General features: G+C 43.7%; 3 non-coding genes and 1 pseudogene across 3 annotated transcripts; all 4 read right to left on the reverse strand.

Annotated features, from left to right (window-relative positions):
- Positions 1 to 157: 157 nt before the first annotated feature.
- LOC127140938 (U2 spliceosomal RNA) lies at positions 158 to 346 on the reverse strand. The gene has a single exon (XR_007811440.1). It is a non-coding gene; the product is annotated as a U2 spliceosomal RNA (small nuclear RNA).
- Positions 347 to 527: 181 nt separating this feature from the next.
- LOC127140940 (U5 spliceosomal RNA) lies at positions 528 to 639 on the reverse strand. The gene has a single exon (XR_007811441.1). It is a non-coding gene; the product is annotated as a U5 spliceosomal RNA (small nuclear RNA).
- A 378-nt stretch (positions 640 to 1,017) lies between these two features.
- On the reverse strand, positions 1,018 to 1,181 carry LOC127140937 (U1 spliceosomal RNA). Its single transcript, XR_007811439.1, has one exon. It is a non-coding gene; the product is annotated as a U1 spliceosomal RNA (small nuclear RNA).
- Positions 1,182 to 1,743: 562 nt separating this feature from the next.
- On the reverse strand, positions 1,744 to 1,956 carry LOC127140939 (uncharacterized; annotated as a pseudogene).
- Between the last annotated feature and the right edge of the window lie 14,496 nt (positions 1,957 to 16,452).

Genomic DNA, 16,452 nt, shown 5'->3' on the forward strand with positions numbered 1-16,452 from the left:
GGAAAAATCAAGAGTGCACCACTAAGCGTACGACTCAGTAACCGCATCAGGGCTTTGAGCAACTTGTACCCTATCGATAAAGGAATGTGAGAAAAGCAAGGGACTCCCCTGGAAAAAACCCCCCACAAAACTCTATAGTTACATTGCACGTTTCCAGAGAATGTGCACCGTACCTGGAGGTAATGCAATACCGGGTCGATGCGTGGAGTGGAAGGAGCAAGCCCCCGTTCCGGCTCCCTGATCCAAAAATCAATTTATATATGGTCCCCGGGTAGGGGACGTATCAGATATTAAACTGATAGAACAGATACTACACTTGATCTTAGCCCAAAGGCCGAGAAGCGATGAGTCCAAAGCGTTTCGTGTTCCGTCCAAGCTCTTGGCACGATCCTCTCTTGTCACGGTGCCCTGTTTTCAAGCCAGCTAACAATGGCTGCTGCTTAGCACCCCCACCCAGGTCTCCCCACTTTGCACCCCTGGTTCTTAGCGGAAACAGCCGTTTGACTTTTCACACACTCAAAGGGCTCAGCCTTACGGCCAAACCTACCAAAAATAGCTTAAACTCCGTTGGCGTTCCTCTCCACGGAAGTCTTTAGTAAAAGGCGAAAGACTTGTGCGTTATGAAGAGAAACCAGAGTCAGTACGGCCTTCGCCTTGAGGGCAGCCGAGAACCCCAATCGTCCCAGCCACCACCGTCACGGTAGGCCTCTCTTTGCGCCTGCCGCGTTCCAAATCCCAGATCGCACCCGTTCAGCTACCCTGCCCCGTACTGTCACATGCGCTATCCAATGGGGTTTGCGGAGGGTTAGGCTTAGGCGGAAAGCCCCGCCTTTGGGGGGGCGGGGGCGGGGGCTGGGGCATGTGTGCTTGTAACATACAGAAAAGCCCACCAATCGTCACGGCCCGACAACAGCACCGACTCTGCAGTCGTAAAACTGGCATAGCTGGCAGCACGCTTTCACGCTTACGAGTAAAAGAAGCTACCCGGGACACCTTGTTTTCCTTTGACGTAGCGGTCAGGGGAGAGCGCGAACGCAGTCCCCCACTACCAGAAATTATGCAGTCGAGACTCCCACATTTGGGGAATTCGCAGGGGTCAGCGCAACCGGAGTGCAATGGCTGAGCCTCGCCCTGGGTGAACCACCTTCTTGATCATGGTATCTCCCCTGCCAGGTAAGTATGAGTTGGAGTTGTCAGAGACGGTGGGGTCGGTTCCAGACACAGCACCCTGGCTGATGGTGGCCACACTGCACAATGCCAGAGTTCGGCGACATCAGCATTAGCTGACCCTCATCTGAGGCTTGTCCCCGAGGCGTTGCAAGCACTATACTGCAGTTTGACAAAGTTGCGCGGTGCACAAACTTTGCTGGTTTTATTGACTTTTCTCACCGGTCGGAGCTCGGCCCAGACAAACTGGAATGTGCCTGTTTTTTTTCAAAAAACAGTAATGCATAAGCCGTGTATGCTCCCGTCTCTAAAGGTCTGTTGGACACGTTATCCCCTTCTATAGAGGGAACTGCTTACTTTACCTTCTTTTCCAGCTGCAAAAGAGAGACGGTACACCCTGATCAACCTCCGGGGAAGGGAAAAATCAAGAGTGCACCACTAAGCGTACGACTCAGTAACCGCATCAGGGCTTTGAGCAACTTGTACCCTATCGATAAAGGAATGTGAGAAAAGCAAGGGACTCCCCTGGAAAAAACACCCCCCACAAAACTCTATAGTTACATTGCACGTTTCCAGAGAATGTGCACCGTACCTGGAGGTAATGCAATACCGGGTCGATGCGTGGAGTGGAAGGAGCAAGCCCCCGTTCCGGCTCCCTGATCCAAAAATCAATTTAATATATGGTCCCCGGGTAGGGGACGTATCAGATATTAAACTGATAAGAACAGATTTTTTTTTTTTTTTTTTTCCTCTTTATTGATACTCATTTCCATTTTCCATCGAAACTTTTGCATAATTAAAAAAAATACACCCTACATCAAAATACAACTTGTCAACAATTGTGGATAATCTGTAAAATCATAGTTAAGACAATGAAAACAGTACTTTTAAGAGGTTTTACAGATTAAAAAAAAACAACAAAGTTGTAAAGGAATATTTTAAAAGGGAGTGTATTTGTTAAAAGGTTCTCTTGTGCAGGAGCAGGGTGAGTCCCTACCCAGGGTTACTCACTCCGCTCCTCCAAACAGTAAGTCTCTCAGGATCCTGTCCTGGTGCTCATAGGAGATCCCCGCCCTCTCGCTCCTTCCCACCTTCCTCTCCCGGAGAGCCAGGCCACCGCTGCTTTGACCTTTTCCCGTGTAGCTCCGGCTCCTTCGTCCGAATGGGCACAGAGGCGATTCTTCTTTGTGGCTGTGTCCTAGGCCTGCCGCCTGCAGCTTCGGCCACTTGGACCGTCGCTGCGGCCATCCGGATCACAGCCACGGGGGGCATCTGCATGTGCTTCCTTACCAGCAAGTTTCTGGAGGTCCACATGGCGTCTTTGATGGCGGCCAGGGTGAGCCACTGCTTGGCAAAGTCGTCTTTTTTGATTGCTTCCTGGCTCACCCCATAGAGCACCAGCTGTGCTGTAAGGACCTCCCTTGCTGGCAAGTACGGGAATTGTAGCCACTTCAAAAGCAGTTTTCCACTCTGGGTCCAGATCCTTTGAGAGGTCTGTAAGAATGGTCTCCAAACCCGCTGTGTAATGATCCTCAAGAATCATCAGAGTATTGTAACCCCAATTTTTTGCATTTCCCATTATGAGATCTACTGTGTTGGTAGTAGGAGATGCAGGTTTGATCATGGTGGACAGAGTCTCAACCATGCGGGAGATCATTTGGGGCTCAGGTTTCCCCAGTTTTGGGGTCACATTTTGCAGGTGATGCACCATCTTAATGATCGAATGCAACTGACGAACCAACTTTTCGAATTTCGGATCAGTTGGCTGTCGCTGCTGGCGTTGTCTCCAGCCAAATCCCTGGCCTCGAAGTCCGGAAGCAGTGAACCTAGGGGCTGGTCTAGGATTTTGTTGTTTAGTCACTGTTGCATTGGATCAAGATTGGGGACCGAGGTAGTGATCGACACTGTATGAGGGAGGCACAGGCTGGTTAGGTAAGGGGAAGGGAGCCCGTCCCCCGAAGGATCCGGAGGTGCTCGGTCCATCCCCCAGCATGGTCTCTCCCCCTGGTCCCAGGTGCGCTGACGGCGACCCTCTCTGCGTCTGCCGTAGCGCACCTCGGTCCAGCCCTCCTGCTGCCAGCTCATATTGAGCTGGTTTTGAATATGTTTCTGTGTCTTGTGTTCTTCTGTGTTTTATTTAAGCTTTGTTATCTATTAATAATGAATTGTTTTTTATTCTATTTATTAAGGTGCTATTTATTCACAAATGAAAATGAAAATGAACTAAAATGAACTGTCTTTTTATTATTAAACTCAAAAAAAAGACCAAAACCAATCAAAAATAAACCCACAAGTGTGTGCCTGTGTGCAACGTTTCGACCCAGATGGGTCTTCTTCAGGCCCAGGCACACAAAAAACTCCAAAAAAAAAACTCCAAAAAAACCTTCCTGTTTGCAGTCTGTCTCAGAGGTGTTGTCTCTTCAGTAGTCAGCGCAAGAGTGACTGTGTGTGTCCCTTGTGTGTATTTATAACCTCCCCCTTAAGTTTAGTTTTCCTTAAGTTTCACTTTCTTAGGTTTCAGTTTGTCCCAATGAACTGTTTAGAATAGCCCCTCCCACCTAAATTATTAACCCTTTCTATGCCACTTTTGACTTATTTTTAACTTTTTTTTTAACTATTACAATACCCCTAAATTAAATGTCTCATTTAAAATTTCTTGTACTTACTTTTTTCAAATTGTTTTAGATTGCCAGTTAATTATTTATTATTTAATTAATTAATTAAGCCACTAACCAATTAATTAATCAATTTATTTATTTACTTACTTATTTATTATCCATTTAGGGTTATGTCAAGTCAGGGTTTTTTTGTTTAGGGTTAGGGCAGAGGGTGGAGGTGGTTAGGGTTAGGGGTGATTAGGGTTAGGGCCAGGGGTGGGAGTGGTTAGGTTAGGGGAAGGGCAGGGGCGAGGGTCAGGTTAGGGTTAGGGCAAGGTCGAGGTCAGGTTAGGGTTAGGGCAGGGGCGAGGGCCAGGTTAGGGTTAGGGCCTCAGTACAAGTCGAATGGTTAGATTTTAGGGATCAGGTCAGGTATAGGGTCAGAGTAGGGTTAGGGTTAGGTTAAAGGTCAGGGTCTGTGTAAAAATATTAAAATCAAAATAGGTTCCAGGGTCTGTCCCAAGTGCTGGTTTAAAAAAAAAAAAAAAAAAAAAAAAGGAGGGGGGGGGGGGTCTGGAGGAAGGGAAGACTCCAAATCACAATGAAGACTGCCAAGTCCTGGAATAACTAGTGGAATATTTCCAGGCATGATCCCCCCTAAAATAAGTGAGGTGGGATATCCAACTGCTGGGGGAGTAAATTCATAAGTAGAAAGGGTAAGCATCCAATAAAGAGCTGTAATCTAAGTATCATGCAATAAAAATCATGCAATAAAAAAATGTAATATAAGTGCTGTACATAAGAAAGGCTGTACACAGGTAAGTGCTATATACAGATAAGTGCTATACATAGAAATTTTACTAAACATGCATCTTCACACTATAAAATATATTAAGATATATACAACATGCTATATATACACCTACACATGTGTATATGTTTTCCAGTTATCCAAGGGGATCCCTGCCATTGGACAATTTTCTGGCTGCTAGTGGGGGACTAATCGGCCCTGCAGTGAACCCCGAAGAAAAAATTCATAATTGGTGGATTGTATAAGATGTGAAGAATCGGGAAAGAAGGGAGGGTGAGTGGGAAAGGAAAAACACTCAAAAAACCGAACATGCATTGAACGCAACACATAATTTAGTAGTTTCCGTAAAAAGGAAACTGGGGGCAATATCCAAACTTCATGCATAATATTAGTATTGAACAGCATGCTTAATCATTATTCACGACTATTAGTTATTGTTATTATTTATATTGATTTGTTATTAAATTAGTTAGATATTTATTTTGTTAATATAAATATAAGTTGTATGCTCTGGTATGTTTAAAAATAAATATATATCATAACACAAACACGTAAAATCATGCCTTCACATTTATCCACCAGATATAAGTGCTATTCATTACGGGGTATCATGCAAGGCGGGCACCCCCCCACTAGCAGAAGTATTATCCATTAGTCTTAATAGGCCAATTACACTTCGTTCCAAGATCAAAGGTGGTCATAAAGCAGGAGACAGAAACTGAAGAGGAAGAGCCCACAATACACAGGTAAGATTTTAATTGTATTTTTCATTTAAGCCCAGTGGATCGATCGTTTGTATTTTTTGTATCCATTGTCTTTCTGTTCGACGTCTCTGTTGTTTGGACCAGGTACGGTTGCTATCCAGGATCCTGTATTTAAAATATTCAAGGCCGAACTGGATGAAATGCCTATGCAGGATGCATGTGCCCTTACCTCCTCGTATGCGGTATAGATGTTGTGAGGTTCTAATTTTGGCTGTTTTTTCTGTTTCCCCAATATAAAATTTATTACAATGTGTACATTCAATCATATAAATTAAATTGGTGGTTTGTGGAGTACATCTAAATGTTATTGTAGCTCCCTGCCCTGAATGGCTATTTACTATATACGGTGAGTATTTGAGTAACCATTTATCTGCGTTACTGTTTTGGGAATGATCGAATCGTGTGTGAACCAATATGTCTAATAGATTTTTATTTCTTTTGTAGGCCGTAATTATGGCCGGAAATTATTTAAGGGGTCGATTAATTCCTGTGCCCAGTGGAAATTGGCCTTTAATCCTGCAATTAGACCTGAAAGGTCCTGGGAATATGTTACCACCATCGGGACAAGTATGAGACTGCTCTTTTCCCCTTTGTGATCTCCATAATTCTTAAAGGAGTTTCTGACCTCTGATCTAATCGACCTAAGGAAATGGCTGGAATAACCTCTGGGTCTAAGGGCTGCAAACAGAGTCGAGGTAGCTTCATCTATATCCCGCTGGTAAGTACATATCCTATGAAATCTTATTAATTGTGATTTAATAATCCCTTTAAATGTATGTCTGGGGTGGTAGCTGCTCTTGTGTAAGAGGGTGTGGCGGTCGGTCTCTTTGAAGTGGACCTTAGTGGCCAGCTGTTTCGAGTGGACGGTGTGATTATGAAAGAAGACTCGCGTGTCCAGAAATTCGATGTCCTGTGTTTGTAAGTTTTGTTTTAACTTTATTTTCGGGTGGTGGGAATTCAGAACTCCAAAAAATTCATGGAATGAGTTCAAAGATCCACTCCAAAGACCGAAAATATCATCTAGGTAACGAAAGTATAATAGTGGGAGTGTTTGGCATTTTTGGAAAGCCGTTTCCTCCCAGTCGGCTAAATAGATGTCGGCATAGGAGGGGGAATATTTTCTACCCATAGCGCATCCACAGACTTGCAGGTAATGTTTATTATGGACCTGGAAGTCATTCCTTGTTAATGTAATCTCCAAAAGTTGGAGAATAACATTATCAGGGCGGGTTAGGTCCGGCATTTTACGTAGCGCTTTTGCCACTGCCTGTACTCCCAATTGCGTATCAATATTGAGTCTATATCAATCGTGAACAGGAATGTATCTTTTGTTACTGTTATGTTTTGTAATTTTTTTTACAAATTCATAAGTATCTTTAATGTAACTCGGGTGGGTTTGTGCTAATGGGTTTATATAATAATCAATAAATTCCGCTATACGATAGGATTCCGAGCCACAGTCACTTACAATGGGCCTCCCTGCAGGCACCTTGCACTGGACCGTCCAGGTGTCTGGGGGTTTATGGATTTTGGGGAGGAGGTAAAATAATCTGGGACGTGGGTTATCTGGACCGAGAAGGTAGGTCATCTGTTTAGCTTTAATATATTTATCTTCATATAATTTTGTAATTATTTTCCTGATCATCTGTTGTGTCTCATCCTGCAGGGGTTGTTCCAGGGGGACATAGTAGGTGGTGTTATTCAGCTGTCTTTCTGCCTCCAAGAGGTAATTGAACCTGTCCTGTAATACAATTTGTCCACCCTTGTCTGCAGGTTTTATGATGATATCCTGTCTTTTACTAAGTGCAGAGAGGGCCTGTCTTTGAATCCCTGTAATGTTCGATTTAGGCCTGTAGGGGGCTCTAAAATGGGAGAGACATTCCTCATCCTTTCGGATTAGGTCTTGGATGGGCTCCGCCAGAGACTCAAAGGCAGGTTCCCAGTTGGAATTATTTGTGAATGGAATGTGTGGGAATTCTGTGTTATAATGAAAATGATCCAAGATTTTTAATCTTCTGTGGTAGGTGTGTAGATCACTGCGCAGTTGGTCAGGATCTGGTGGTCTGGGTGTTGGAATAAATGTGAGTCCCCTCTCTAAAATCTCCCTTTCTAGATGATTTAGTTTAAAGGAAGAGCAGAGGTTAGTGATGTTTGAGTTTTGGGGAGTTGCTGTAGTGCACTGCTCCCCACACACATGTTTAATTGATCCACCCAGTGTTCAGCTATTTTCTCGGCCGTCTCCTTAGTCCAGTGTACTGGATCTCTTGGCTCAGTCCTGAAGTGGAGTGGACTAATCTCTGACAGGTAAGTGCATTTCTTTTCTATATAGCTATTCAGGTGTGTTATTAGGTCCTTTTGCTGTTTCTCCAGTCGGTTGCTGATGTTAATAATTGGTATATAGATCAGGGCATTGGGAAATGTTTCCTTTGCTATTTTCAATAGTGCATTAAGTTGTTTTATAATTGTAAGTGGCTGTTGCCGTCTTAGGCAGTTATTCAAACCCACTGACAAAACTGCTGTTTTCACTGTTTTGGTAGGGGGAAGTTTTTTCAAAATCTCCCCTATGTGATGGAATTGTGCTCCAGGGAAGCTGTCCATCTGGATTTCTTCACTGGCAAGTTGTGGTACTCGAGCTAGATTTGAATCTCCTATTATTATAATAGGTTTTCTAGGTGTGAGGTGCCAATTCCTAATTTTATGCTCCGTTCTCTGGTGGACCGTGGGTTCACAGTCGGAGGCCACCGCAGCCCCAGAGTGCAGACGAGGTGAGGTGCTCTTACAACAGGATTCAGATTGTGCAAGTTTTCGTGCATTTTTGCTTTCTGAAAAATTTGCCATCATCACATCCTGGTTATTTAGGTTTAGTTTTTGAGTTTGTTCACCCATGTCTGCAGGAGGCTGCAGCTGCTCTGGCTGCTTAGACTGTGGTTCTGGAGCTGGAGGGGGAGAGGAGGAGACAGTGATTTGAGAAGGTAAAGGACTGGAGGAAACAGCATCTGAACCTGCTACTGCTACATTGCTATAGTGTGCGATGGGGAGTTTAGTGACTGTGACCCTACCCTGTTTTTGGATGCTAATTTTCTCTTTCTCCTCTATTTTAGGGGATTGTGGCTGGGACAGCGTTAGGGGGTCCTCAAAGGTCTGCAGGGGGGCCCCCTGTGTTTCATGCCACAGCCCTCCAGAAGAGTGGATGACGCTGTCGGTACAGGAGGTATCTGCAAAGGAGAAGCGATATTCATTCTTGCAGTGTGTGGATGAGCCGGTGTGGGTTCCACCGGTGCATCCCAGTAGATAGGAGAGGTAGAGTGGAGATGAATTAAGTTATGTTTTTAGTCAAGTCTTGTTATTGTGTGAATTTTAGGACACATCATCAGTAGTGGACCCCAGGATCATTGGGTGTTTCAGGACACATCATCAGTAGTGGACCCCAGGATCATCGGGTGTTTCGGCCATTATCACTAGACACCCTCACCCGAGGGAGGCCCAGCCGAGATTGATCAAGTCTCGGGGTGTGTCCCATCTCCAACTGGTTGTCAGTTAGGTAAGAATAAAAGTATTGCTGGTCGTCAAAGTCTTAAAGTCACCACAGTTCGGGTTTAAGCAGTCAAATACCAGAGTCGGTGTCAAAATAAAGTCCCAAAGCGGGCTTAAAACTGCAACTCACCAGTTAGGGTTAGTGATGGTTAGTCAAGTCAAGTCAAAAGTCAAGTCAAATTTTATTTATATAGCGCCAATTCACAACAGAAGTTATCTCGAGACGCTGTACATATAGAGCAGGTCTAGACCGTACTCTTTATCTTATAAGATTTACAGAGAAAAACCCAACAGATCCCACCATGAGCAAGCACTAGGCGACTGTGGCAAGGAAAAACTTCCTTTTAAGAGGCAGAAACCTCGAGCAGAACCGGACTCAAGGTGGGCGGCCATCTGCCTCGACCGGTTGGGTTTAGACAGAAAGAGAGGGGAGTGGGGGAATGGGGTAGGAGAAAGACAACATTGCAGATACACAGACTAAGTCAGTGTAAATAGTAGTAGTAATAATAGTAATAATAATAATAATAGTAATAATTATTATTACAGCTAAAGGAATAATAATGACAAACGATGGTACATTAATAGCACTAACACTATCAATAACACTAGTAAATGTTTTAATTATTGTTGCATCATGGGTTGAGCTGGATCATGGGAGCAGCAGGAGACTCTCCAGCTCTGGAGGCAGAACCCTGCAGTGAGAGACAGTAGCAGAGAGAGAGAGAGAGAAGCACAGCCTGGGCAGTAATGTGCTTGAGGGAAGAACACACAGTTAAAGTGATGCAGTGATATTAAGACAGTTAATAATAATCTCGTCGGCAGGACATCATGGACAACATTTACTAACTATTAATCTTAACTGATGCATTGAGACTGACCCAACCCGCCAAGGGAAAAATGGTATCCTGAAATAGGAACCAGAATAATGTGCTAGTTAAAAGTTAAGGCATAAAGATGAGTTTTTAGTTTGGATTTAAAGGCCTCAACTGAGTCAGCCTGTCTAATATCACTAGGGAGGTTGTTCCAGAGGAAGTGGGCCCGATAGGAGAAGGCCCTGCAGCCTGCTGACTTCTTTTTGACTCTAGGGACAGACAGCAGCCCTGCACTCTGAGAACGCAGAGCACGCGAGGGAATATAAGGGTTAAGAAGATCAGACAGGTATGAGGGGGCTAGCCCATTTAGAATTTTATAAGTCATTAAGAGAACTTTAAAGTCTGATCTAACATGAATAGGGAGCCAGTGAAGGGAGGCTAGAACTGGGGTAATATGGTCAAACCTTCTCGATTTGGTCAGCATTCTAGCTGCAGCATTCTGAACCATTTGCAGACTTTTAGTGCTAGTACGCGGTAGTCCTGAAAGCAAAACATTACAATAATCCAGTCTAGAAGAAACAAAGGCATGGACTAGAATTTCAGCGTCTGCCATAGAGAGAAAAGACCGAATCCTAGGTATATTGCATAGGTGAAAAAAGGCGGTCTTTGTAATGTCTTTAATATGCTGATCAAAGGAAAGAGTACGATCAAGTGTGACACCCAGATTTTTGGCTGCTGTACTTTGAGAGATAACACAGCTGTCAAGGGATATAGTTACATGATCGAACTGGTGTCTATATCGTGCTGGGCCAATAACCAGCATTTCCGTTTTGTCTGAATTAAGAAGCAGGAAGTTTTGAGACATCCAGCTTTTAACAGATGACAAGCAGATCTCTAATTCCCTAATTTGAGAGGCATTATCAGCCTTTATAGGCACATATAGCTGGGTATCATCAGCATAACAGTGAAAATTAATTCCATGACTCCGAATAATTTGGCCAAGAGGAGAAATATATAGAGAGAAAAGCAGGGGGCCAAGAACAGAACCCTGGGGTACTCCATATTTCACATCAGAAAAGGACGATACAGTGTTATTACAAGAGACACACTGAGTTCTGTCAGATAAGTAAGATTTTAACCAGCTGAGGGCCACGCCAGAGATTCCAAATCTATTTTCCAATCGGTCCATGAGTATACGGTGATCTACAGTATCAAAGGCTGCACTAAGATCAAGTAATATGAGCATAGAGGTGGAATCTGAATCTAGAGAGAGTAGCAGATCATTTACTACTTTAGCAAGTGCTGTTTCAGTAGAGTGAAAGGCCCTAAAAGCAGACTGATACAGTTCAAATAGATTATTATCAGCTAAATGAGCTGAAAGCTGCTGATACACCACTTTTTCTAGTATTTTAGAGAAGAATGGGAGATTTGAGACAGGCCGATAGTTACCTAAAGACCCAGGATCAAGGTGTGGTTTCTTAAGTAAAGGTTTAACCACAGCTGTTTTAAAGCTAGAAGGAACAGTGCCAGTCGTCAACGATAGATTCACAATATTCAGCACTGCAGGGCCCAAGACTGGCCAGAGATCTTTGGAAAGTTTACCCGGTAAAGGGTCAAAAAGGCAAGTGGTGGGTTTAGAAGCTAGTACTATCTTAGATAATGAATCAAGACATATAATGTCAAAATTCATCAGAGCAGAAACTCTCTGAGACTCAGTATGGTTAATAGTTAATAATGGTTAGTATTAGGGTTAGGCACAAACCCTGAAAGGTTAGGATTAGGAAAAACTACAGAGAAAGGCATCCAGAAGTCGATCCAAGGACGGTTAGGGTTAGGCACAAACCCTGTAAGGTTAGAGTTAGGAAAAGATACAGGGACAGGCCTCCAGAAGATGATCCAAACCCGGTTAGGGTTAGGCACAAACCCTGAGAGGTTAGGGTTAGGGAAAGATACAGGGACAGGTCTCCAGAAGACGATCCAAACCCAGTGAGGGTTAGGCACCAACCTTGAGAGCTTAGGGTTAGGGTTAGGGTTGGGGTTAGGGGTTAGGGGGTTAGGGTTAGGTTTGTAGGAATATCTCTTTAACACTCCCCGTTTGGTCCGCCAACTCAACGGTTTGGTATGGAATGTCAAAGGCAAGGCACGGGCTGGCGCATATCGCCCAACGGTGTGCACCCCAGTAGATAGGAGAGGTAGAGTGGAGATGAATTAAGTTATGTTTTTAGTCAAGTCTTGTTATTGTGTGAATTTTAGGACACATCATCAGTAGTGGACCCCAGGATCATTGGGTGTTTCGGCCATTATCACTAGAAACCCTTACCCGAGGGATGCCCCGCTGAGGTTGATCAAATCTCAGGGTGTGTCCCATCGCCAATTGGTTGTAAGTCAGATATAAATTAATTTTGATTTTAAGTTTAGTAGTCAGAGGTCAAAGGTCACCACTTTTAGGGTTAGATAGTTTTGAGTTTTAGGTTTACTTTTAAATGAAGATTTCACGGTGAACTGGTATACACAAACATCCAGGTCAGATACCCATGGTTTAGGTTAGGGTTGGGAAAGGTTCAAATTCCAAGATAAGGTCAGTGATGGTTAGGGTTAGGCCCGATGTTCCACATGGTTAGGGTTAGGGAAAGACACAGGGGAAGGCCTCAAGCTCCATGAACAAGATAGTTAGTTAGTTAGTTATCATGTTTATTTGAGATGCTAAATAAGCTTGAAACTATTGTGTCTATTGATGTTAATTTTGTATTTTAAATTCCTATTTTGAAGTCACTTTCTGTGCTACATACACCGCATGACCCCAGAAAGTGAAAGGTCATGGTTTTTTGTTTTTTTACAGGCCAGACATGTGGTGAGAGAGTCTGGGTATTGGTGTGCAGATGCATTTGGGGACAGCCATGATTGGAGTCCACTGTTTTAATGAAGAAATGTGTGGAGTCACTTACCGTAGTACAGCTTTGACAGATGGTTGTAAAGATAAAAATTCTGTGATTAAGATGAGGGTTTTTTTTATTGTATTAGGAAGAGGTTAAAGTTCATTTGGATTTTAAGTTGGTAGAATGTACCTATATCAATGAAATGATCTTTATTTTCCTATTTTGGGGTTTTGTGTGATTTCTCCCATGATGCCTTTCACCTCCAAACCAGGAAGTGTTCTAAAACTGCTTGGCTTTGACTGTTTTTTCAATGCAATCCTATGTAATTTTAAGGTTATTCACTTTGTTGAGGTTTATCTGTAAGTTGGAGTTTAAATGGTGTATTTTGGATGTTCTGTGGTTATGAAATGATCATCCAAGATGGTGATTCACCCACGATTTCCCGCCATGGGGTCGTGACGTCATCAAGATGGTGGTCCCCAGTAGACAATGAATTTTAAAGGGGTCCAAGTATTCCTCTGGGAAACTTTTTTTCCAAGCAAGATAATTCAAAGAGAATTGCTGCATCTGCAAGCTGGAAAAGGCAGTGGAATAAAGGTGCATTCCGCAGTTTTTGTTCCTACTTGGAGTTCCAGAAGTGATTTTTTAAGGCTCTATTAGTGATATTTTGTGATGTTTGGGTGCTAAAATCGCTAAAACTAAGAAGAGAGAGAGAGAGAGAGAGAGAGAGAGAGGCTGGGATAAAGGTGGGAGCACTCCAGCACATCAGGGCCTGCAGCCTGACTCGGTTGGGGAGGGTAGAGAGAGGAAGAACAGGGAATGTAGCAGACGCCGAGCGTACCACTGTAAACCCAGTAAAACTAGGTCCTCCCTGATAAGGATAGAGAGAAGGGTGATGTGGGAGCACCAGGCCAAACTAAATCTCCAGCCAAAGATCAGATGAGGAGAAGATGGAGAGGAGAGAGGCTGGTCGAAACAGGTGTAGGAAGTGGGATCGATAGCTGACAATTCACCACAACCCTGCCCTCCCACGAGAGGGTTAGGGTTAGGGTTGGGGTTAGGGGTTACAGTGTCTCTGTTGGGTCTTTTTACATTGCTGTACACAGAAATTGGGTGTAAAATCCAGCATGCTGTTTACGTTGTGTCCAAAATGCCATTTTCTCTGTTGACCCAACTGGTCAAGATCCAACTTCTCTGTACAGAAATGACCACCAGATGGCAGTATTATTCAGGTTTGTAATAAATATTCAGGCTAAAAGCAGCTGTCAAACACAGGAAGGACATCGGGAAAAAAATGGGTGCATGTGTAAATGAACATGTATTCTTATGGTATGTGTGACTGTTTCAGCTGTAGCAGTATAAAATGGATTTTCCAGCTACTAGATGATGATTTTAAAGTTAAAGTTAAGTTTAAAGTAACAAAGACTATGATGAAAACAGGTGATGCCCTTCCACTAGTGCTGTGTGAAGCTTAGTGAAAGTTCAGTCAGGGAGACTGTCTATCTGCACATACCAGCTGAATCACAAGTTGTTTCCTGCTATCTCTAAGCCCCACCTACCAATTCTGTTTTCATCCAGTCACAACCTGACACAACCAACTAGAGCCATTTCACGTGTAACCTAGTTTAACAGTATTAAAACAGTTTAAAATGTTCTCTCTCTCTCTGTCAGTATTTACCAAGATGCCCCCACGTACTTGAAGAGACCTGAGGCAAGCACAACATCTATAAATCAGGGAATCTGCCACTCCTCATCTCAGAAACGCAATCCTTTTAGTTTGCATTCTTCTTCTTCCACATGGACCGCTGCTCCTCCAGTCCCTACCACACCAGCTGCTCCAGCCACTCCTGTCACTACAGCCGCCCCCGCGACAGTCACGCCGCTTTAGCCCCACCTGCATCTGACGTCCTCCCTACACTACGCCGGTGAGACTCAAGGTGAGGTTCAAGCTTTGACTCAAGTCTTCAGGCTTAAACTGCCTTAGCTTTAGCTTTCGTAACTCACACCCATACATCTCAGCCGTGTTTTGTTTTCCAGCCTACTGTAAGTGCACCAGAGGCCTGTCCCCACTCTCCAGCCTCTGCCATCCTGTTCCTGCGCCTCTGCTGGATAAGCCTCAGATCATTTTAGCAAACGTTTCACCCCGTATATGTACAAAACCCTGCAAGCAATATAAATGTTTTCAGTGGCATCCCGGTTGCATTTCCTGCCTTATGGCCTCCTCCCTGCAATTCTCCAGCATCACTGCTGCATCCCCGCATTTCCTGCATCCCTATTGCATTCCACATTATGGCCTTCTCTCTGCAATTGCATTTTAAGATAAGATAAGATAATCCTTTATTAGTCCCCACAATGGGGAAATTTACATTGTTGCAGCAGCATAAGTGATTGAAGGTAGAAAGACTAAGGCTATAAAAAATATACACAACAGTATAAACATGACAATGTAATAAAGAAATATTAACAGAAGAGCAATATACACAAGACTTTATACATAGACAGAAAATGAATACAGATATTGCACATTTGAAAATGGAATTTCACAAAGTGACTGATCTGATCTGAACTGATCTGCATCACTGTTGCATTCCCCTGCTTTATGGTACTCCCCCTTTTGCTTCCTTTTGCCTGATTTAGGCTGCTCATCAGGTACAGTACACCTTGCTTCTGCAGGGGTCGGTTCTCTGCACAGCAAAGGCACAGGCCACACCTTACTGTCCTTTGCAATCTCTTTCCTGTGCTCAGTCTATTATTCTGTGCACAATCAATTCATTCCTCTTCATTTCTCTTCTTTCTCACACTCTTTCGTTCTCCTATTACTCTTTTCAGATTGAAATGATACTTTAGTCAGAGAGTCAGAGTTTTATGAACATTTCCCATTATGCTAAGCTTTCCCTACTCACTCATATATTCATTCAATCACCACCTTTCACAATCACCTCGGAGCATCCACTTGCATGCATCATGTAGCATTCCCCACTCTCCATGACCTTTGACCTCTTTATTTCACTAGCCCCTTAATTCCTTAATCTCCCAGCATTGCTACCACTCCTTCCTCTTTACCATACCATGGTAACTGCTTTATATGTAGATCTCAATTTTTGCTCCTTCCCCCATATATCTGTTTCAATGTGGTGACTACGAACTAATCAAATCCTTGGAGAAAGAATCTCTTTCTCCCAGGTGGAAAGGTCCCTGCCAGGTGCTTCTGGTCACACAAACAGCTGTGAAGGTCGAGGGAAACTCGTTGTCGACTGGTCCCCACCAGCAGGGAACCCCCCGAGTTCTGGAGATCCCGGCCTGGAGGACAAGACAGGGAGCACGGCTGTGCCCACTCTAGAGCACAAGGGCTCTTGTGTTTGGTCTGATGAGGTGATGGCTGGCATCGCCCTGACAGGGGCGCTTGAAACTTGCCCCAGCACCTCTGACAACCACGCACACACTGGTGCAGACCCAGCACCGTACACACATGCACTGAATTAAGAAAAAGAAGAAGAGACACACAATTATTCTCTTTATCTTTAAAAATGAATGGATGCTGATGGCATGGATGAGAGGGAAAAGGAGGGGCGGAAATGAGGACAGTGGAAAGAGAATTTAAAAAATAAAAACTGGCCTTATAAACATATTTGGATTGGGTTTTTTATTATTACAGTAATCACGATTATAACTGTAGCTACTGCCATTCAACACTGTTTAAATATTCAAGTGTAATAATAATACTCAGCATAAATGATAAAGAAAATTTTGTTTACATGACCTATGCAAAGCACTGGCAGTCATATCTTGCTGATGTCTTCAGAGCAGTCATTTGTGAGAGGAGGAAGTTGAAATGTGTTTTCATGCCACGGCCACTAGATGGCAGCAAGAGACTGCACATTAAGTCAGTCA

Source organism: Lates calcarifer, unplaced genomic scaffold (assembly GCF_001640805.2).
Source record: "Lates calcarifer isolate ASB-BC8 unplaced genomic scaffold, TLL_Latcal_v3 _unitig_5470_quiver_2180, whole genome shotgun sequence".
NCBI classification, from domain to species: domain Eukaryota; kingdom Metazoa; phylum Chordata; class Actinopteri; family Centropomidae; genus Lates; species Lates calcarifer.